The sequence below is a fragment of the Oncorhynchus kisutch genome, unplaced genomic scaffold (genome assembly GCF_002021735.2).
Source record: "Oncorhynchus kisutch isolate 150728-3 unplaced genomic scaffold, Okis_V2 scaffold2191, whole genome shotgun sequence".
In the NCBI taxonomy this organism is placed as follows: Eukaryota; Metazoa; Chordata; class Actinopteri; order Salmoniformes; family Salmonidae; genus Oncorhynchus; species Oncorhynchus kisutch.
Genome location: NW_022264136.1, coordinates 13,408 through 34,389, shown reverse-complemented (window position 1 = coordinate 34,389; position 20,982 = coordinate 13,408). Strand labels below are relative to the sequence as shown.

General features: G+C 41.6%; 26 non-coding genes across 26 annotated transcripts; 16 read left to right on the top strand and 10 right to left on the bottom strand.

The window, feature by feature from the left end:
- Nucleotides 1-137: 137 nt before the first annotated feature.
- Nucleotides 138-209, bottom strand: trnag-ucc (transfer RNA glycine (anticodon UCC)). Its single transcript has one exon. It is a non-coding gene; the product is annotated as a tRNA-Gly (tRNA).
- Nucleotides 210-1,531: 1,322 nt separating this feature from the next.
- On the bottom strand, nt 1,532-1,603 carry trnag-ucc (transfer RNA glycine (anticodon UCC)). Its single transcript has one exon. It is a non-coding gene; the product is annotated as a tRNA-Gly (tRNA).
- A 991-nt stretch (nt 1,604-2,594) lies between these two features.
- Nucleotides 2,595-2,666, top strand: trnap-agg (transfer RNA proline (anticodon AGG)). Its single transcript has one exon. It is a non-coding gene; the product is annotated as a tRNA-Pro (tRNA).
- A 286-nt stretch (nt 2,667-2,952) lies between these two features.
- trnag-ucc (transfer RNA glycine (anticodon UCC)) lies at nt 2,953-3,024 on the bottom strand. Its single transcript has one exon. It is a non-coding gene; the product is annotated as a tRNA-Gly (tRNA).
- A 991-nt stretch (nt 3,025-4,015) lies between these two features.
- On the top strand, nt 4,016-4,087 carry trnap-agg (transfer RNA proline (anticodon AGG)). Its single transcript has one exon. It is a non-coding gene; the product is annotated as a tRNA-Pro (tRNA).
- A 286-nt stretch (nt 4,088-4,373) lies between these two features.
- On the bottom strand, nt 4,374-4,445 carry trnag-ucc (transfer RNA glycine (anticodon UCC)). The gene has a single exon. It is a non-coding gene; the product is annotated as a tRNA-Gly (tRNA).
- A 991-nt stretch (nt 4,446-5,436) lies between these two features.
- trnap-agg (transfer RNA proline (anticodon AGG)) lies at nt 5,437-5,508 on the top strand. Its single transcript has one exon. It is a non-coding gene; the product is annotated as a tRNA-Pro (tRNA).
- Nucleotides 5,509-5,794: 286 nt separating this feature from the next.
- Nucleotides 5,795-5,866, bottom strand: trnag-ucc (transfer RNA glycine (anticodon UCC)). Its single transcript has one exon. It is a non-coding gene; the product is annotated as a tRNA-Gly (tRNA).
- Nucleotides 5,867-6,857: 991 nt separating this feature from the next.
- trnap-agg (transfer RNA proline (anticodon AGG)) lies at nt 6,858-6,929 on the top strand. The gene has a single exon. It is a non-coding gene; the product is annotated as a tRNA-Pro (tRNA).
- A 286-nt stretch (nt 6,930-7,215) lies between these two features.
- On the bottom strand, nt 7,216-7,287 carry trnag-ucc (transfer RNA glycine (anticodon UCC)). The gene has a single exon. It is a non-coding gene; the product is annotated as a tRNA-Gly (tRNA).
- Nucleotides 7,288-8,278: 991 nt separating this feature from the next.
- Nucleotides 8,279-8,350, top strand: trnap-agg (transfer RNA proline (anticodon AGG)). The gene has a single exon. It is a non-coding gene; the product is annotated as a tRNA-Pro (tRNA).
- Nucleotides 8,351-8,636: 286 nt separating this feature from the next.
- On the bottom strand, nt 8,637-8,708 carry trnag-ucc (transfer RNA glycine (anticodon UCC)). The gene has a single exon. It is a non-coding gene; the product is annotated as a tRNA-Gly (tRNA).
- A 991-nt stretch (nt 8,709-9,699) lies between these two features.
- Nucleotides 9,700-9,771, top strand: trnap-agg (transfer RNA proline (anticodon AGG)). Its single transcript has one exon. It is a non-coding gene; the product is annotated as a tRNA-Pro (tRNA).
- Nucleotides 9,772-10,057: 286 nt separating this feature from the next.
- trnag-ucc (transfer RNA glycine (anticodon UCC)) lies at nt 10,058-10,129 on the bottom strand. Its single transcript has one exon. It is a non-coding gene; the product is annotated as a tRNA-Gly (tRNA).
- A 991-nt stretch (nt 10,130-11,120) lies between these two features.
- trnap-agg (transfer RNA proline (anticodon AGG)) lies at nt 11,121-11,192 on the top strand. Its single transcript has one exon. It is a non-coding gene; the product is annotated as a tRNA-Pro (tRNA).
- Nucleotides 11,193-12,011: 819 nt separating this feature from the next.
- Nucleotides 12,012-12,083, top strand: trnap-agg (transfer RNA proline (anticodon AGG)). The gene has a single exon. It is a non-coding gene; the product is annotated as a tRNA-Pro (tRNA).
- An 819-nt stretch (nt 12,084-12,902) lies between these two features.
- trnap-agg (transfer RNA proline (anticodon AGG)) lies at nt 12,903-12,974 on the top strand. The gene has a single exon. It is a non-coding gene; the product is annotated as a tRNA-Pro (tRNA).
- An 819-nt stretch (nt 12,975-13,793) lies between these two features.
- trnap-agg (transfer RNA proline (anticodon AGG)) lies at nt 13,794-13,865 on the top strand. Its single transcript has one exon. It is a non-coding gene; the product is annotated as a tRNA-Pro (tRNA).
- A 286-nt stretch (nt 13,866-14,151) lies between these two features.
- trnag-ucc (transfer RNA glycine (anticodon UCC)) lies at nt 14,152-14,223 on the bottom strand. The gene has a single exon. It is a non-coding gene; the product is annotated as a tRNA-Gly (tRNA).
- Nucleotides 14,224-15,214: 991 nt separating this feature from the next.
- On the top strand, nt 15,215-15,286 carry trnap-agg (transfer RNA proline (anticodon AGG)). The gene has a single exon. It is a non-coding gene; the product is annotated as a tRNA-Pro (tRNA).
- An 819-nt stretch (nt 15,287-16,105) lies between these two features.
- On the top strand, nt 16,106-16,177 carry trnap-agg (transfer RNA proline (anticodon AGG)). Its single transcript has one exon. It is a non-coding gene; the product is annotated as a tRNA-Pro (tRNA).
- Nucleotides 16,178-16,996: 819 nt separating this feature from the next.
- trnap-agg (transfer RNA proline (anticodon AGG)) lies at nt 16,997-17,068 on the top strand. Its single transcript has one exon. It is a non-coding gene; the product is annotated as a tRNA-Pro (tRNA).
- Nucleotides 17,069-17,887: 819 nt separating this feature from the next.
- trnap-agg (transfer RNA proline (anticodon AGG)) lies at nt 17,888-17,959 on the top strand. Its single transcript has one exon. It is a non-coding gene; the product is annotated as a tRNA-Pro (tRNA).
- Nucleotides 17,960-18,778: 819 nt separating this feature from the next.
- trnap-agg (transfer RNA proline (anticodon AGG)) lies at nt 18,779-18,850 on the top strand. Its single transcript has one exon. It is a non-coding gene; the product is annotated as a tRNA-Pro (tRNA).
- A 286-nt stretch (nt 18,851-19,136) lies between these two features.
- On the bottom strand, nt 19,137-19,209 carry trnag-ucc (transfer RNA glycine (anticodon UCC)). Its single transcript has one exon. It is a non-coding gene; the product is annotated as a tRNA-Gly (tRNA).
- Nucleotides 19,210-20,200: 991 nt separating this feature from the next.
- trnap-agg (transfer RNA proline (anticodon AGG)) lies at nt 20,201-20,272 on the top strand. The gene has a single exon. It is a non-coding gene; the product is annotated as a tRNA-Pro (tRNA).
- The last annotated feature ends 710 nt before the right edge of the window (nt 20,273-20,982 follow it).

Sequence of the window (20,982 nt, the reverse complement as noted above, 5' to 3'; positions counted from 1 at the left end):
TAGCCACACATTTATTATTTAGATAACTGCAGAATGTAGGAGCATTTCTGACTTCCACGAACAACGATAATGATTCCAATGTAATACACTTGAAAATGACATCCAGCCCCTACAACAAAGGTGAAGTCCTCATGATCTGCATTGGCCGGGATCGAACCCGGGTCAAACTGCTTGGAAGGCAGCTATGCTCACCACTATACCACCAATGCTATGTGCAGCTCATTGCACATGGAGAAATCGACTCATATCTTGACCGTCATTTTTGTGAAAGTGATAATTCTTTCACAAAACAGAGTTCTTGGTTGAGTGTATGATTAGGCTTAGGTGCGAGAGGTCCCTGGTTTAAAAAATCTATAATTTGAATCACTACAGGTTACCTTCAGATTAGTCCCGTGACACTTGTGGGGAACGTTTAGGGCAAAACAGAGAACATTGCGACAAGTGGGGTTTCACATTAGTTTGTAGCCCAAAGATTTCTTGGATTCTACAAACAGAAGTTGGCACCTAGACGGTTCTGACTTCAGACGGAGTCTCCTGCCTTGTGGGGGGATGTAGAGAAAAATGAGGGGTCTCCCCTTCCAAGAGTGGTCATATGAATTTGTAGGTCAAACGGTCGAAAGCTAGAGATGTTTTGTGAGAAGACCGATTACAGGTATGTCTTATGTTTTGACAAGGACCGATCTAGGTTCCACCATCTTTCACTGAAGATATGGAGGGGTAACATAAGCGTTTGTGGAGGATCGAGACGGCTACGCTGAGTCTCAATCTCTTAGTTGAAAACGGATCTATTGAATGGGTATTTTCAACATTAATTTACTTTGATTCACGTACCTTACGTCATTGACTCAAAATAAATGAGTTCCATCTTTTTGAAGTCAAATATTTTCATTTATCTTTAAAAAAATGAATTGATCTCATTTTGCCATCATTCATTTTAAAAACTCGTCATCAGTTGCTGTCGCGACTGAAGAAGACAGAATGTGAAAGACACATGAGATGAACTACAGAAGATTTGAACTCTGAAGCATGGTCAAGAGTTTGGAGACTGTTATGCTCACAAGTAAGCACAAAACACTCACATGATGTTCAATCGTTCCAAGCATCGTGGACACGTCAATCGATATCTTCACTGTCATTGCCTGCAGAAAGCAAAAAATAACTTTTGGCATAAGGCTCGTTGGTCTAGGGTATTATGATTCTCGCTTAGGGTGCGAGAGGGTCCCGGGTTCAAATCCCCGGATGAGCCTTTTGCAGATCTTGAACAAGCTCAGACAGGCAGATCTTGGGCACTGGTCGGAACACCAACTATCACCTCTTGGGCACAGGACAAGGGGGCTGAATGGATTTGACGATGGACTGCAAATCTATTTGATCTATGCACTTGTTGCGTCAAGTAGCACAACATTTAATTATTTTAGCTAACCTGACAGAATGTAGGAGCATTTCTGACTTCCACGAACAACGATAATGATTCAACAGTAATACACTTGAAATGACATCCAGCCCTAAAACAAATGAAGTCCTCATGATCTGCATTGGCCGGGAATCGAACCCGGGTCAACTGCTTGGAAGGCAGCTATGCTCACCACTATACCACCAATGCTATGTGCAGCTCATTAGCCACATGGAGACATCGACTCATATCTTGACCGTCATTTTTGTGGAAAGTGATAATTCTTTCACCAAACAGATCGTTGGTTTGAGTGTATGATTATGGCTTAGGTTGCGAGAGGTCCCTGGTTAAAAAATCTATAATTTGAATCACTACAGGTTACCTTCAGATTAGTCCCGTGACACTTGTGGGGAACGTAGGGCAAAACAGAGAACATTGCGACAAGTGGGGTCACATTAGTTTGTAGCCCAAAGATTTTGGATTCTACAAACAGAAGTTGGCACATAGACGGTTCTGACTTCAGACGAGTCTCCTGACACTTGTGGGGGATGTAGAGAAAAATTGAGAATACCACCGTGTTCGTGAGGGTCTCCCCTTTCCAGAGAGTGGTCATATGAATTTGTAGGTCAAACGGTTCGGAAGCTAGAGATGTTTTTGTGAGAAGACCGATTATAGGTATGTCTTATGGTTTGACAAAGACCGATCTAGGTCCACCATCTTTCACTGCAGATATGGAGGGGTAACATAAGCAGTTGTGGAGGATCGAGACGGATACGCTGAGTCTCAATCTCTCTAGTTGAAAACGGATCTATTTGAATGGGTATTTTCAACATTAATTTACTTTGATTCACGTACCTTTACGTCATTTGACTCAAAATAAATGAGTTCCATTCTTTTTGAAGTCAAATTTTTTCATTTTCTCTTTAAAAAAATGAATTGATCTCATTTTGCACTTCATTCATTTGTAAAAACTCGTCATCAGTTTGCTGTCGCGACTGAAGAAGACAGAATGTGAAAGACACATGAGATGAACTACAGAAGATTTGAACTGAAGCATGGTCAAGAGTTTGGAAGACTGTTATGCTCACAAGTAAAGCACAAAACACTCACATGATGTTCAATCGTTCCAAGCATCGTGGACACGTCAATCGATATCTTCACTGTCATTGCTGCAGAAAGCAAAAAATAACTTTTGGCATAAGGCTCGTTGGTCTAGGGGTATGATTCTCGCTTAGGGTGCGAGAGGTCCCGGGTTCAAATCCCGGATGAGCCCTTTTGCAGATCCTTGAACAAGCTCAGACAGGCAGATCTTGGGCCACTGGTCGGAACACCAACTATCACCTCTTGGGCACAGGACAAGGGGGCTGAATGGATTTGACGATGGACTGCAAATCTATTTTGATATGCACTTGTTGGTTCAAAGTAGCACAACATTTATTATTTTAGATAACCTGCAGAATGTAGGAGCATTTCTGACTTCCACGAACAACGATAATGATTCAAATGTAATACACTTGAAATGACATCCAGCCCCTAAAACAAATGAAGTCCTCATGATCTGCATTGGCCGGGAATCGAACCCGGGTCAACTGCTTGGAAGGCAGCTATGCTCACCACTATACCACCAATGCTATGTGCAGCTCATTAGCCACATGGAGACATCGACTCATATCTTGACCGTCATTTTTGTGGAAAGTGATAATTCTTTCACCAAACAGATCGTTGGTTTGAGTGTATGATTATGGCTTAGGTTGCGAGAGGTCCCTGGTTAAAAAATCTATAATTTGAATCACTACAGGTTACCTTCAGATTAGTCCCGTGACACTTGTGGGGAACGTAGGGCAAAACAGAGAACATTGCGACAAGTGGGGTCACATTAGTTTGTAGCCCAAAGATTTTGGATTCTACAAACAGAAGTTGGCACATAGACGGTTCTGACTTCAGACGAGTCTCCTGACACTTGTGGGGGATGTAGAGAAAAATTGAGAATACCACCGTGTTCGTGAGGGTCTCCCCTTTCCAGAGAGTGGTCATATGAATTTGTAGGTCAAACGGTTCGGAAGCTAGAGATGTTTTTGTGAGAAGACCGATTATAGGTATGTCTTATGGTTTGACAAAAACCGATCTAGGTCCACCATCTTTCACTGCAGATATGGAGGGGTAACATAAGCAGTTGTGGAGGATCGAGACGGATACGCTGAGTCTCAATCTCTCTAGTTGAAAACGGATCTATTTGAATGGGTATTTTCAACATTAATTTACTTTGATTCACGTACCTTTACGTCATTTGACTCAAAATAAATGAGTTCCATTCTTTTTGAAGTCAAATTTTTTCATTTTCTCTTTAAAAAAATGAATTGATCTCATTTTGCACTTCATTCATTTGTAAAAACTCGTCATCAGTTTGCTGTCGCGACTGAAGAAGACAGAATGTGAAAGACACATGAGATGAACTACAGAAGATTTGAACTGAAGCATGGTCAAGAGTTTGGAAGACTGTTATGCTCACAAGTAAAGCACAAAACACTCACATGATGTTCAATCGTTCCAAGCATCGTGGACACGTCAATCGATATCTTCACTGTCATTGCTGCAGAAAGCAAAAAATAACTTTTGGCATAAGGCTCGTTGGTCTAGGGGTATGATTCTCGCTTAGGGTGCGAGAGGTCCCGGGTTCAAATCCCGGATGAGCCCTTTTGCAGATCCTTGAACAAGCTCAGACAGGCAGATCTTGGGCCACTGGTCGGAACACCAACTATCACCTCTTGGGCACAGGACAAGGGGGCTGAATGGATTTGACGATGGACTGCAAATCTATTTTGATATGCACTTGTTGGTTCAAAGTAGCACAACATTTATTATTTTAGATAACCTGCAGAATGTAGGAGCATTTCTGACTTCCACGAACAACGATAATGATTCAAATGTAATACACTTGAAATGACATCCAGCCCCTAAAACAAATGAAGTCCTCATGATCTGCATTGGCCGGGAATCGAACCCGGGTCAACTGCTTGGAAGGCAGCTATGCTCACCACTATACCACCAATGCTATGTGCAGCTCATTAGCCACATGGAGACATCGACTCATATCTTGACCGTCATTTTTGTGGAAAGTGATAATTCTTTCACCAAACAGATCGTTGGTTTGAGTGTATGATTATGGCTTAGGTTGCGAGAGGTCCCTGGTTAAAAAATCTATAATTTGAATCACTACAGGTTACCTTCAGATTAGTCCCGTGACACTTGTGGGGAACGTAGGGCAAAACAGAGAACATTGCGACAAGTGGGGTCACATTAGTTTGTAGCCCAAAGATTTTGGATTCTACAAACAGAAGTTGGCACATAGACGGTTCTGACTTCAGACGAGTCTCCTGACACTTGTGGGGGATGTAGAGAAAAATTGAGAATACCACCGTGTTCGTGAGGGTCTCCCCTTTCCAGAGAGTGGTCATATGAATTTGTAGGTCAAACGGTTCGGAAGCTAGAGATGTTTTTGTGAGAAGACCGATTATAGGTATGTCTTATGGTTTGACAAAGACCGATCTAGGTCCACCATCTTTCACTGCAGATATGGAGGGGTAACATAAGCAGTTGTGGAGGATCGAGACGGATACGCTGAGTCTCAATCTCTCTAGTTGAAAACGGATCTATTTGAATGGGTATTTTCAACATTAATTTACTTTGATTCACGTACCTTTACGTCATTTGACTCAAAATAAATGAGTTCCATTCTTTTTGAAGTCAAATTTTTTCATTTTCTCTTTAAAAAAATGAATTGATCTCATTTTGCACTTCATTCATTTGTAAAAACTCGTCATCAGTTTGCTGTCGCGACTGAAGAAGACAGAATGTGAAAGACACATGAGATGAACTACAGAAGATTTGAACTGAAGCATGGTCAAGAGTTTGGAAGACTGTTATGCTCACAAGTAAAGCACAAAACACTCACATGATGTTCAATCGTTCCAAGCATCGTGGACACGTCAATCGATATCTTCACTGTCATTGCTGCAGAAAGCAAAAAATAACTTTTGGCATAAGGCTCGTTGGTCTAGGGGTATGATTCTCGCTTAGGGTGCGAGAGGTCCCGGGTTCAAATCCCGGATGAGCCCTTTTGCAGATCCTTGAACAAGCTCAGACAGGCAGATCTTGGGCCACTGGTCGGAACACCAACTATCACCTCTTGGGCACAGGACAAGGGGGCTGAATGGATTTGACGATGGACTGCAAATCTATTTTGATATGCACTTGTTGGTTCAAAGTAGCACAACATTTATTATTTTAGATAACCTGCAGAATGTAGGAGCATTTCTGACTTCCACGAACAACGATAATGATTCAAATGTAATACACTTGAAATGACATCCAGCCCCTAAAACAAATGAAGTCCTCATGATCTGCATTGGCCGGGAATCGAACCCGGGTCAACTGCTTGGAAGGCAGCTATGCTCACCACTATACCACCAATGCTATGTGCAGCTCATTAGCCACATGGAGACATCGACTCATATCTTGACCGTCATTTTTGTGGAAAGTGATAATTCTTTCACCAAACAGATCGTTGGTTTGAGTGTATGATTATGGCTTAGGTTGCGAGAGGTCCCTGGTTAAAAAATCTATAATTTGAATCACTACAGGTTACCTTCAGATTAGTCCCGTGACACTTGTGGGGAACGTAGGGCAAAACAGAGAACATTGCGACAAGTGGGGTCACATTAGTTTGTAGCCCAAAGATTTTGGATTCTACAAACAGAAGTTGGCACATAGACGGTTCTGACTTCAGACGAGTCTCCTGACACTTGTGGGGGATGTAGAGAAAAATTGAGAATACCACCGTGTTCGTGAGGGTCTCCCCTTTCCAGAGAGTGGTCATATGAATTTGTAGGTCAAACGGTTCGGAAGCTAGAGATGTTTTTGTGAGAAGACCGATTATAGGTATGTCTTATGGTTTGACAAAAACCGATCTAGGTCCACCATCTTTCACTGCAGATATGGAGGGGTAACATAAGCAGTTGTGGAGGATCGAGACGGATACGCTGAGTCTCAATCTCTCTAGTTGAAAACGGATCTATTTGAATGGGTATTTTCAACATTAATTTACTTTGATTCACGTACCTTTACGTCATTTGACTCAAAATAAATGAGTTCCATTCTTTTTGAAGTCAAATTTTTTCATTTTCTCTTTAAAAAAATGAATTGATCTCATTTTGCACTTCATTCATTTGTAAAAACTCGTCATCAGTTTGCTGTCGCGACTGAAGAAGACAGAATGTGAAAGACACATGAGATGAACTACAGAAGATTTGAACTGAAGCATGGTCAAGAGTTTGGAAGACTGTTATGCTCACAAGTAAAGCACAAAACACTCACATGATGTTCAATCGTTCCAAGCATCGTGGACACGTCAATCGATATCTTCACTGTCATTGCTGCAGAAAGCAAAAAATAACTTTTGGCATAAGGCTCGTTGGTCTAGGGGTATGATTCTCGCTTAGGGTGCGAGAGGTCCCGGGTTCAAATCCCGGATGAGCCCTTTTGCAGATCCTTGAACAAGCTCAGACAGGCAGATCTTGGGCCACTGGTCGGAACACCAACTATCACCTCTTGGGCACAGGACAAGGGGGCTGAATGGATTTGACGATGGACTGCAAATCTATTTTGATATGCACTTGTTGGTTCAAAGTAGCACAACATTTATTATTTTAGATAACCTGCAGAATGTAGGAGCATTTCTGACTTCCACGAACAACGATAATGATTCAAATGTAATACACTTGAAATGACATCCAGCCCCTAAAACAAATGAAGTCCTCATGATCTGCATTGGCCGGGAATCGAACCCGGGTCAACTGCTTGGAAGGCAGCTATGCTCACCACTATACCACCAATGCTATGTGCAGCTCATTAGCCACATGGAGACATCGACTCATATCTTGACCGTCATTTTTGTGGAAAGTGATAATTCTTTCACCAAACAGATCGTTGGTTTGAGTGTATGATTATGGCTTAGGTTGCGAGAGGTCCCTGGTTAAAAAATCTATAATTTGAATCACTACAGGTTACCTTCAGATTAGTCCCGTGACACTTGTGGGGAACGTAGGGCAAAACAGAGAACATTGCGACAAGTGGGGTCACATTAGTTTGTAGCCCAAAGATTTTGGATTCTACAAACAGAAGTTGGCACATAGACGGTTCTGACTTCAGACGAGTCTCCTGACACTTGTGGGGGATGTAGAGAAAAATTGAGAATACCACCGTGTTCGTGAGGGTCTCCCCTTTCCAGAGAGTGGTCATATGAATTTGTAGGTCAAACGGTTCGGAAGCTAGAGATGTTTTTGTGAGAAGACCGATTATAGGTATGTCTTATGGTTTGACAAAAACCGATCTAGGTCCACCATCTTTCACTGCAGATATGGAGGGGTAACATAAGCAGTTGTGGAGGATCGAGACGGATACGCTGAGTCTCAATCTCTCTAGTTGAAAACGGATCTATTTGAATGGGTATTTTCAACATTAATTTACTTTGATTCACGTACCTTTACGTCATTTGACTCAAAATAAATGAGTTCCATTCTTTTTGAAGTCAAATTTTTTCATTTTCTCTTTAAAAAAATGAATTGATCTCATTTTGCACTTCATTCATTTGTAAAAACTCGTCATCAGTTTGCTGTCGCGACTGAAGAAGACAGAATGTGAAAGACACATGAGATGAACTACAGAAGATTTGAACTGAAGCATGGTCAAGAGTTTGGAAGACTGTTATGCTCACAAGTAAAGCACAAAACACTCACATGATGTTCAATCGTTCCAAGCATCGTGGACACGTCAATCGATATCTTCACTGTCATTGCTGCAGAAAGCAAAAAATAACTTTTGGCATAAGGCTCGTTGGTCTAGGGGTATGATTCTCGCTTAGGGTGCGAGAGGTCCCGGGTTCAAATCCCGGATGAGCCCTTTTGCAGATCCTTGAACAAGCTCAGACAGGCAGATCTTGGGCCACTGGTCGGAACACCAACTATCACCTCTTGGGCACAGGACAAGGGGGCTGAATGGATTTGACGATGGACTGCAAATCTATTTTGATATGCACTTGTTGGTTCAAAGTAGCACAACATTTATTATTTTAGATAACCTGCAGAATGTAGGAGCATTTCTGACTTCCACGAACAACGATAATGATTCAAATGTAATACACTTGAAATGACATCCAGCCCCTAAAACAAATGAAGTCCTCATGATCTGCATTGGCCGGGAATCGAACCCGGGTCAACTGCTTGGAAGGCAGCTATGCTCACCACTATACCACCAATGCTATGTGCAGCTCATTAGCCACATGGAGACATCGACTCATATCTTGACCGTCATTTTTGTGGAAAGTGATAATTCTTTCACCAAACAGATCGTTGGTTTGAGTGTATGATTATGGCTTAGGTTGCGAGAGGTCCCTGGTTAAAAAATCTATAATTTGAATCACTACAGGTTACCTTCAGATTAGTCCCGTGACACTTGTGGGGAACGTAGGGCAAAACAGAGAACATTGCGACAAGTGGGGTCACATTAGTTTGTAGCCCAAAGATTTTGGATTCTACAAACAGAAGTTGGCACATAGACGGTTCTGACTTCAGACGAGTCTCCTGACACTTGTGGGGGATGTAGAGAAAAATTGAGAATACCACCGTGTTCGTGAGGGTCTCCCCTTTCCAGAGAGTGGTCATATGAATTTGTAGGTCAAACGGTTCGGAAGCTAGAGATGTTTTTGTGAGAAGACCGATTATAGGTATGTCTTATGGTTTGACAAAAACCGATCTAGGTCCGCCATCTTTCACTGCAGATATGGAGGGGTAACATAAGCAGTTGTGGAGGATCGAGACGGATACGCTGAGTCTCAATCTCTCTAGTTGAAAACGGATCTATTTGAATGGGTATTTTCAACATTAATTTACTTTGATTCACGTACCTTTACGTCATTTGACTCAAAATAAATGAGTTCCATTCTTTTTGAAGTCAAATTTTTTCATTTTCTCTTTAAAAAAATGAATTGATCTCATTTTGCACTTCATTCATTTGTAAAAACTCGTCATCAGTTTGCTGTCGCGACTGAAGAAGACAGAATGTGAAAGACACATGAGATGAACTACAGAAGATTTGAACTGAAGCATGGTCAAGAGTTTGGAAGACTGTTATGCTCACAAGTAAAGCACAAAACACTCACATGATGTTCAATCGTTCCAAGCATCGTGGACACGTCAATCGATATCTTCACTGTCATTGCTGCAGAAAGCAAAAAATAACTTTTGGCATAAGGCTCGTTGGTCTAGGGGTATGATTCTCGCTTAGGGTGCGAGAGGTCCCGGGTTCAAATCCCGGATGAGCCCTTTTGCAGATCCTTGAACAAGCTCAGACAGGCAGATCTTGGGCCACTGGTCGGAACACCAACTATCACCTCTTGGGCACAGGACAAGGGGGCTGAATGGATTTGACGATGGACTGCAAATCTATTTTGATATGCACTTGTTGGTTCAAAGTAGCACAACATTTATTATTTTAGATAACCTGCAGAATGTAGGAGCATTTCTGACTTCCACGAACAACGATAATGATTCAAATGTAATACACTTGAAATGACATCCAGCCCCTAAAACAAATGAAGTCCTCATGATCTGCATTGGCCGGGAATCGAACCCGGGTCAACTGCTTGGAAGGCAGCTATGCTCACCACTATACCACCAATGCTATGTGCAGCTCATTAGCCACATGGAGACATCGACTCATATCTTGACCGTCATTTTTGTGGAAAGTGATAATTCTTTCACCAAACAGATCGTTGGTTTGAGTGTATGATTATGGCTTAGGTTGCGAGAGGTCCCTGGTTAAAAAATCTATAATTTGAATCACTACAGGTTACCTTCAGATTAGTCCCGTGACACTTGTGGGGAACGTAGGGCAAAACAGAGAACATTGCGACAAGTGGGGTCACATTAGTTTGTAGCCCAAAGATTTTGGATTCTACAAACAGAAGTTGGCACATAGACGGTTCTGACTTCAGACGAGTCTCCTGACACTTGTGGGGGATGTAGAGAAAAATTGAGAATACCACCGTGTTCGTGAGGGTCTCCCCTTTCCAGAGAGTGGTCATATGAATTTGTAGGTCAAACGGTTCGGAAGCTAGAGATGTTTTTGTGAGAAGACCGATTATAGGTATGTCTTATGGTTTGACAAAAACCGATCTAGGTCCACCATCTTTCACTGCAGATATGGAGGGGTAACATAAGCAGTTGTGGAGGATCGAGACGGATACGCTGAGTCTCAATCTCTCTAGTTGAAAACGGATCTATTTGAATGGGTATTTTCAACATTAATTTACTTTGATTCACGTACCTTTACGTCATTTGACTCAAAATAAATGAGTTCCATTCTTTTTGAAGTCAAATTTTTTCATTTTCTCTTTAAAAAAATGAATTGATCTCATTTTGCACTTCATTCATTTGTAAAAACTCGTCATCAGTTTGCTGTCGCGACTGAAGAAGACAGAATGTGAAAGACACATGAGATGAACTACAGAAGATTTGAACTGAAGCATGGTCAAGAGTTTGGAAGACTGTTATGCTCACAAGTAAAGCACAAAACACTCACATGATGTTCAATCGTTCCAAGCATCGTGGACACGTCAATCGATATCTTCACTGTCATTGCTGCAGAAAGCAAAAAATAACTTTTGGCATAAGGCTCGTTGGTCTAGGGGTATGATTCTCGCTTAGGGTGCGAGAGGTCCCGGGTTCAAATCCCGGATGAGCCCTTTTGCAGATCCTTGAACAAGCTCAGACAGGCAGATCTTGGGCCACTGGTCGGAACACCAACTATCACCTCTTGGGCACAGGACAAGGGGGCTGAATGGATTTGACGATGGACTGCAAATCTATTTTGATATGCACTTGTTGGTTCAAAGTAGCACAACATTTATTATTTTAGATAACCTGCAGAATACCACCGTGTTCGTGAGGGTCTCCCCTTTCCAGAGAGTGGTCATATGAATTTGTAGGTCAAACGGTTCGGAAGCTAGAGATGTTTTTGTGAGAAGACCGATTATAGGTATGTCTTATGGTTTGACAAAAACCGATCTAGGTCCGCCATCTTTCACTGCAGATATGGAGGGGTAACATAAGCAGTTGTGGAGGATCGAGACGGATACGCTGAGTCTCAATCTCTCTAGTTGAAAACGGATCTATTTGAATGGGTATTTTCAACATTAATTTACTTTGATTCACGTACCTTTACGTCATTTGACTCAAAATAAATGTGTTCCATTCTTTTTGAAGTCAAATTTTTTCATTTTCTCTTTAAAAAAATGAATTGATCTCATTTTGCACTTCATTCATTTGTAAAAACTCGTCATCAGTTTGCTGTCGCGACTGAAGAAGACAGAATGTGAAAGACACATGAGATGAACTACAGAAGATTTGAACTGAAGCATGGTCAAGAGTTTGGAAGACTGTTATGCTCACAAGTAAAGCACAAAACACTCACATGATGTTCAATCGTTCCAAGCATCGTGGACACGTCAATCGATATCTTCACTGTCATTGCTGCAGAAAGCAAAAAATAACTTTTGGCATAAGGCTCGTTGGTCTAGGGGTATGATTCTCGCTTAGGGTGCGAGAGGTCCCGGGTTCAAATCCCGGATGAGCCCTTTTGCAGATCCTTGAACAAGCTCAGACAGGCAGATCTTGGGCCACTGGTCGGAACACCAACTATCACCTCTTGGGCACAGGACAAGGGGGCTGAATGGATTTGACGATGGACTGCAAATCTATTTTGATATGCACTTGTTGGTTCAAAGTAGCACAACATTTATTATTTTAGATAACCTGCAGAATACCACCGTGTTCGTGAGGGTCTCCCCTTTCCAGAGAGTGGTCATATGAATTTGTAGGTCAAACGGTTCGGAAGCTAGAGATGTTTTTGTGAGAAGACCGATTATAGGTATGTCTTATGGTTTGACAAAAACCGATCTAGGTCCGCCATCTTTCACTGCAGATATGGAGGGGTAACATAAGCAGTTGTGGAGGATCGAGACGGATACGCTGAGTCTCAATCTCTCTAGTTGAAAACGGATCTATTTGAATGGGTATTTTCAACATTAATTTACTTTGATTCACGTACCTTTACGTCATTTGACTCAAAATAAATGAGTTCCATTCTTTTTGAAGTCAAATTTTTTCATTTTCTCTTTAAAAAAATGAATTGATCTCATTTTGCACTTCATTCATTTGTAAAAACTCGTCATCAGTTTGCTGTCGCGACTGAAGAAGACAGAATGTGAAAGACACATGAGATGAACTACAGAAGATTTGAACTGAAGCATGGTCAAGAGTTTGGAAGACTGTTATGCTCACAAGTAAAGCACAAAACACTCACATGATGTTCAATCGTTCCAAGCATCGTGGACACGTCAATCGATATCTTCACTGTCATTGCTGCAGAAAGCAAAAAATAACTTTTGGCATAAGGCTCGTTGGTCTAGGGGTATGATTCTCGCTTAGGGTGCGAGAGGTCCCGGGTTCAAATCCCGGATGAGCCCTTTTGCAGATCCTTGAACAAGCTCAGACAGGCAGATCTTGGGCCACTGGTCGGAACACCAACTATCACCTCTTGGGCACAGGACAAGGGGGCTGAATGGATTTGACGATGGACTGCAAATCTATTTTGATATGCACTTGTTGGTTCAAAGTAGCACAACATTTATTATTTTAGATAACCTGCAGAATACCACCGTGTTCGTGAGGGTCTCCCCTTTCCAGAGAGTGGTCATATGAATTTGTAGGTCAAACGGTTCGGAAGCTAGAGATGTTTTTGTGAGAAGACCGATTATAGGTATGTCTTATGGTTTGACAAAAACCGATCTAGGTCCGCCATCTTTCACTGCAGATATGGAGGGGTAACATAAGCAGTTGTGGAGGATCGAGACGGATACGCTGAGTCTCAATCTCTCTAGTTGAAAACGGATCTATTTGAATGGGTATTTTCAACATTAATTTACTTTGATTCACGTACCTTTACGTCATTTGACTCAAAATAAATGAGTTCCATTCTTTTTGAAGTCAAATTTTTTCATTTTCTCTTTAAAAAAATGAATTGATCTCATTTTGCACTTCATTCATTTGTAAAAACTCGTCATCAGTTTGCTGTCGCGACTGAAGAAGACAGAATGTGAAAGACACATGAGATGAACTACAGAAGATTTGAACTGAAGCATGGTCAAGAGTTTGGAAGACTGTTATGCTCACAAGTAAAGCACAAAACACTCACATGATGTTCAATCGTTCCAAGCATCGTGGACACGTCAATCGATATCTTCACTGTCATTGCTGCAGAAAGCAAAAAATAACTTTTGGCATAAGGCTCGTTGGTCTAGGGGTATGATTCTCGCTTAGGGTGCGAGAGGTCCCGGGTTCAAATCCCGGATGAGCCCTTTTGCAGATCCTTGAACAAGCTCAGACAGGCAGATCTTGGGCCACTGGTCGGAACACCAACTATCACCTCTTGGGCACAGGACAAGGGGGCTGAATGGATTTGACGATGGACTGCAAATCTATTTTGATATGCACTTGTTGGTTCAAAGTAGCACAACATTTATTATTTTAGATAACCTGCAGAATGTAGGAGCATTTCTGACTTCCACGAACAACGATAATGATTCAAATGTAATACACTTGAAATGACATCCAGCCCCTAAAACAAATGAAGTCCTCATGATCTGCATTGGACAGGAATCGAACCCGGGTCAACTGCTTGGAAGGCAGCTATGCTCACCACTATACCACCAATGCTATGTGCAGCTCATTAGCCACATGGAGACATCGACTCATATCTTGACCGTCATTTTTGTGGAAAGTGATAATTCTTTCACCAAACAGATCGTTGGTTTGAGTGTATGATTATGGCTTAGGTTGCGAGAGGTCCCTGGTTAAAAAATCTATAATTTGAATCACTACAGGTTACCTTCAGATTAGTCCCGTGACACTTGTGGGGAACGTAGGGCAAAACAGAGAACATTGCGACAAGTGGGGTCACATTAGTTTGTAGCCCAAAGATTTTGGATTCTACAAACAGAAGTTGGCACATAGACGGTTCTGACTTCAGACGAGTCTCCTGACACTTGTGGGGGATGTAGAGAAAAATTGAGAATACCACCGTGTTCGTGAGGGTCTCCCCTTTCCAGAGAGTGGTCATATGAATTTGTAGGTCAAACGGTTCGCAAGCTAGAGATGTTTTTGTGAGAAGACCGATTATAGGTATGTCTTATGGTTTGACAAAAACCGATCTAGGTCCACCATCTTTCACTGCAGATATGGAGGGGTAACATAAGCAGTTGTGGAGGATCGAGACGGATACGCTGAGTCTCAATCTCTCTAGTTGAAAACGGATCTATTTGAATGGGTATTTTCAACATTAATTTACTTTGATTCACGTACCTTTACGTCATTTGACTCAAAATAAATGAGTTCCATTCTTTTTGAAGTCAAATTTTTTCATTTTCTCTTTAAAAAAATGAATTGATCTCATTTTGCACTTCATTCATTTGTAAAAACTCGTCATCAGTTTGCTGTCGCGACTGAAGAAGACAGAATGTGAAAGACACATGAGATGAACTACAGAAGATTTGAACTGAAGCATGGTCAAGAGTTTGGAAGACTGTTATGCTCACAAGTAAAGCACAAAACACTCACATGATGTTCAATCGTTCCAAGCATCGTGGACACGTCAATCGATATCTTCACTGTCATTGCTGCAGAAAGCAAAAAATAACTTTTGGCATAAGGCTCGTTGGTCTAGGGGTATGATTCTCGCTTAGGGTGCGAGAGGTCCCGGGTTCAAATCCCGGATGAGCCCTTTTGCAGATCCTTGAACAAGCTCAGACAGGCAGATCTTGGGCCACTGGTCGGAACACCAACTATCACCTCTTGGGCACAGGACAAGGGGGCTGAATGGATTTGACGATGGACTGCAAATCTATTTTGATATGCACTTGTTGGTTCAAAGTAGCACAACATTTATTATTTTAGATAACCTGCAGAATACCACCGTGTTCGTGAGGGTCTCCCCTTTCCAGAGAGTGGTCATATGAATTTGTAGGTCAAACGGTTCGGAAGCTAGAGATGTTTTTGTGAGAAGACCGATTATAGGTATGTCTTATGGTTTGACAAAAACCGATCTAGGTCCGCCATCTTTCACTGCAGATATGGAGGGGTAACATAAGCAGTTGTGGAGGATCGAGACGGATACGCTGAGTCTCAATCTCTCTAGTTGAAAACGGATCTATTTGAATGGGTATTTTCAACATTAATTTACTTTGATTCACGTACCTTTACGTCATTTGACTCAAAATAAATGAGTTCCATTCTTTTTGAAGTCAAATTTTTTCATTTTCTCTTTAAAAAAATGAATTGATCTCATTTTGCACTTCATTCATTTGTAAAAACTCGTCATCAGTTTGCTGTCGCGACTGAAGAAGACAGAATGTGAAAGACACATGAGATGAACTACAGAAGATTTGAACTGAAGCATGGTCAAGAGTTTGGAAGACTGTTATGCTCACAAGTAAAGCACAAAACACTCACATGATGTTCAATCGTTCCAAGCATCGTGGACACGTCAATCGATATCTTCACTGTCATTGCTGCAGAAAGCAAAAAATAACTTTTGGCATAAGGCTCGTTGGTCTAGGGGTATGATTCTCGCTTAGGGTGCGAGAGGTCCCGGGTTCAAATCCCGGATGAGCCCTTTTGCAGATCCTTGAACAAGCTCAGACAGGCAGATCTTGGGCCACTGGTCGGAACACCAACTATCACCTCTTGGGCACAGGACAAGGGGGCTGAATGGATTTGACGATGGACTGCAAATCTATTTTGATATGCACTTGTTGGTTCAAAGTAGCACAACATTTATTATTTTAGATAACCTGCAGAATACCACCGTGTTCGTGAGGGTCTCCCCTTTCCAGAGAGTGGTCATATGAATTTGTAGGTCAAACGGTTCGCAAGCTAGAGATGTTTTTGTGAGAAGACCGATTATAGGTATGTCTTATGGTTTGACAAAAACCGATCTAGGTCCACCATCTTTCACTGCAGATATGGAGGGGTAACATAAGCAGTTGTGGAGGATCGAGACGGATACGCTGAGTCTCAATCTCTCTAGTTGAAAACGGATCTATTTGAATGGGTATTTTCAACATTAATTTACTTTGATTCACGTACCTTTACGTCATTTGACTCAAAATAAATGAGTTCCATTCTTTTTGAAGTCAAATTTTTTCATTTTCTCTTTAAAAAAATGAATTGATCTCATTTTGCACTTCATTCATTTGTAAAAACTCGTCATCAGTTTGCTGTCGCGACTGAAGAAGACAGAATGTGAAAGACACATGAGATGAACTACAGAAGATTTGAACTGAAGCATGGTCAAGAGTTTGGAAGACTGTTATGCTCACAAGTAAAGCACAAAACACTCACATGATGTTCAATCGTTCCAAGCATCGTGGACACGTCAATCGATATCTTCACTGTCATTGCTGCAGAAAGCAAAAAATAACTTTTGGCATAAGGCTCGTTGGTCTAGGGGTATGATTCTCGCTTAGGGTGCGAGAGGTCCCGGGTTCAAATCCCGGATGAGCCCTTTTGCAGATCCTTGAACAAGCTCAGACAGGCAGATCTTGGGCCACTGGTCGGAACACCAACTATCACCTCTTGGGCACAGGACAAGGGGGCTGAATGGATTTGACGATGGACTGCAAATCTATTTTGATATGCACTTGTTGGTTCAAAGTAGCACAACATTTATTATTTTAGATAACCTGCAGAATACCACCGTGTTCGTGAGGGTCTCCCCTTTCCAGAGAGTGGTCATATGAATTTGTAGGTCAAACGGTTCGGAAGCTAGAGATGTTTTTGTGAGAAGACCGATTATAGGTATGTCTTATGGTTTGACAAAAACCGATCTAGGTCCGCCATCTTTCACTGCAGATATGGAGGGGTAACATAAGCAGTTGTGGAGGATCGAGACGGATACGCTGAGTCTCAATCTCTCTAGTTGAAAACGGATCTATTTGAATGGGTATTTTCAACATTAATTTACTTTGATTCACGTACCTTTACGTCATTTGACTCAAAATAAATGAGTTCCATTCTTTTTGAAGTCAAATTTTTTCATTTTCTCTTTAAAAAAATGAATTGATCTCATTTTGCACTTCATTCATTTGTAAAAACTCGTCATCAGTTTGCTGTCGCGACTGAAGAAGACAGAATGTGAAAGACACATGAGATGAACTACAGAAGATTTGAACTGAAGCATGGTCAAGAGTTTGGAAGACTGTTATGCTCACAAGTAAAGCACAAAACACTCACATGATGTTCAATCGTTCCAAGCATCGTGGACACGTCAATCGATATCTTCACTGTCATTGCTGCAGAAAGCAAAAAATAACTTTTGGCATAAGGCTCGTTGGTCTAGGGGTATGATTCTCGCTTAGGGTGCGAGAGGTCCCGGGTTCAAATCCCGGATGAGCCCTTTTGCAGATCCTTGAACAAGCTCAGACAGGCAGATCTTGGGCCACTGGTCGGAACACCAACTATCACCTCTTGGGCACAGGACAAGGGGGCTGAATGGATTTGACGATGGACTGCAAATCTATTTTGATATGCACTTGTTGGTTCAAAGTAGCACAACATTTATTATTTTAGATAACCTGCAGAATACCACCGTGTTCGTGAGGGTCTCCCCTTTCCAGAGAGTGGTCATATGAATTTGTAGGTCAAACGGTTCGGAAGCTAGAGATGTTTTTGTGAGAAGACCGATTATAGGTATGTCTTATGGTTTGACAAAAACCGATCTAGGTCCGCCATCTTTCACTGCAGATATGGAGGGGTAACATAAGCAGTTGTGGAGGATCGAGACGGATACGCTGAGTCTCAATCTCTCTAGTTGAAAACGGATCTATTTGAATGGGTATTTTCAACATTAATTTACTTTGATTCACGTACCTTTACGTCATTTGACTCAAAATAAATGAGTTCCATTCTTTTTGAAGTCAAATTTTTTCATTTTCTCTTTAAAAAAATGAATTGATCTCATTTTGCACTTCATTCATTTGTAAAAACTCGTCATCAGTTTGCTGTCGCGACTGAAGAAGACAGAATGTGAAAGACACATGAGATGAACTACAGAAGATTTGAACTGAAGCATGGTCAAGAGTTTGGAAGACTGTTATGCTCACAAGTAAAGCACAAAACACTCACATGATGTTCAATCGTTCCAAGCATCGTGGACACGTCAATCGATATCTTCACTGTCATTGCTGCAGAAAGCAAAAAATAACTTTTGGCATAAGGCTCGTTGGTCTAGGGGTATGATTCTCGCTTAGGGTGCGAGAGGTCCCGGGTTCAAATCCCGGATGAGCCCTTTTGCAGATCCTTGAACAAGCTCAGACAGGCAGATCTTGGGCCACTGGTCGGAACACCAACTATCACCTCTTGGGCACAGGACAAGGGGGCTGAATGGATTTGACGATGGACTGCAAATCTATTTTGATATGCACTTGTTGGTTCAAAGTAGCACAACATTTATTATTTTAGATAACCTGCAGAATGTAGGAGCATTTCTGACTTCCACGAACAACGATAATGATTCAAATGTAATACACTTGAAATGACATCCAGCCCCTAAAACAAATGAAGTCCTCATGATCTGCATTGGCCGGGAATCGAACCCGGGTCAACTGCTTTGGAAGGCAGCTATGCTCACCACTATACCACCAATGCTATGTGCAGCTCATTAGCCACATGGAGACATCGACTCATATCTTGACCGTCATTTTTGTGGAAAGTGATAATTCTTTCACCAAACAGATCGTTGGTTTGAGTGTATGATTATGGCTTAGGTTGCGAGAGGTCCCTGGTTAAAAAATCTATAATTTGAATCACTACAGGTTACCTTCAGATTAGTCCCGTGACACTTGTGGGGAACGTAGGGCAAAACAGAGAACATTGCGACAAGTGGGGTCACATTAGTTTGTAGCCCAAAGATTTTGGATTCTACAAACAGAAGTTGGCACATAGACGGTTCTGACTTCAGACGAGTCTCCTGACACTTGTGGGGGATGTAGAGAAAAATTGAGAATACCACCGTGTTCGTGAGGGTCTCCCCTTTCCAGAGAGTGGTCATATGAATTTGTAGGTCAAACGGTTCGCAAGCTAGAGATGTTTTTGTGAGAAGACCGATTATAGGTATGTCTTATGGTTTGACAAAAACCGATCTAGGTCCACCATCTTTCACTGCAGATATGGAGGGGTAACATAAGCAGTTGTGGAGGATCGAGACGGATACGCTGAGTCTCAATCTCTCTAGTTGAAAACTGATCTATTTGAATGGGTATTTTCAACATTAATTTACTTTGATTCACGTACCTTTACGTCATTTGACTCAAAATAAATGAGTTCCATTCTTTTTGAAGTCAAATTTTTTCATTTTCTCTTTAAAAAAATGAATTGATCTCATTTTGCACTTCATTCATTTGTAAAAACTCGTCATCAGTTTGCTGTCGCGACTGAAGAAGACAGAATGTGAAAGACACATGAGATGAACTACAGAAGATTTGAACTGAAGCATGGTCAAGAGTTTGGAAGACTGTTATGCTCACAAGTAAAGCACAAAACACTCACATGATGTTCAATCGTTCCAAGCATCGTGGACACGTCAATCGATATCTTCACTGTCATTGCTGCAGAAAGCAAAAAATAACTTTTGGCATAAGGCTCGTTGGTCTAGGGGTATGATTCTCGCTTAGGGTGTGAGAGGTCCCGGGTTCAAATCCCGGATGAGCCCTTTTGCAGATCCTTGAACAAGCTCAGACAGGCAGATCTTGGGCCACTGGTCGGAACACCAACTATCACCTCTTGGGCACAGGACAAGGGGGCTGAATGGATTTGACGATGGACTGCAAATCTATTTTGATATGCACTTGTTGGTTCAAAGTAGCACAACATTTATTATTTTAGATAACCTGCAGAATACCACCGTGTTCGTGAGGGTCTCCCCTTTCCAGAGAGTGGTCATATGAATTTGTAGGTCAAACGGTTCGGAAGCTAGAGATGTTTTTGTGAGAAGACCGATTATAGGTATGTCTTATGGTTTGACAAAAACCGATCTAGGTCCGCCATCTTTCACTGCAGATATGGAGGGGTAACATAAGCAGTTGTGGAGGATCGAGACGGATACGCTGAGTCTCAATCTCTCTAGTTGAAAACGGATCTATTTGAATGGGTATTTTCAACATTAATTTACTTTGATTCACGTACCTTTACGTCATTTGACTCAAAATAAATGAGTTCCATTCTTTTTGAAGTCAAATTTTTTCATTTTCTCTTTAAAAAAATGAATTGATCTCATTTTGCACTTCATTCATTTGTAAAAACTCGTCATCAGTTTGCTGTCGCGACTGAAGAAGACAGAATGTGAAAGACACATGAGATGAACTACAGAAGATTTGAACTGAAGCATGGTCAAGAGTTTGGAAGACTGTTATGCTCACAAGT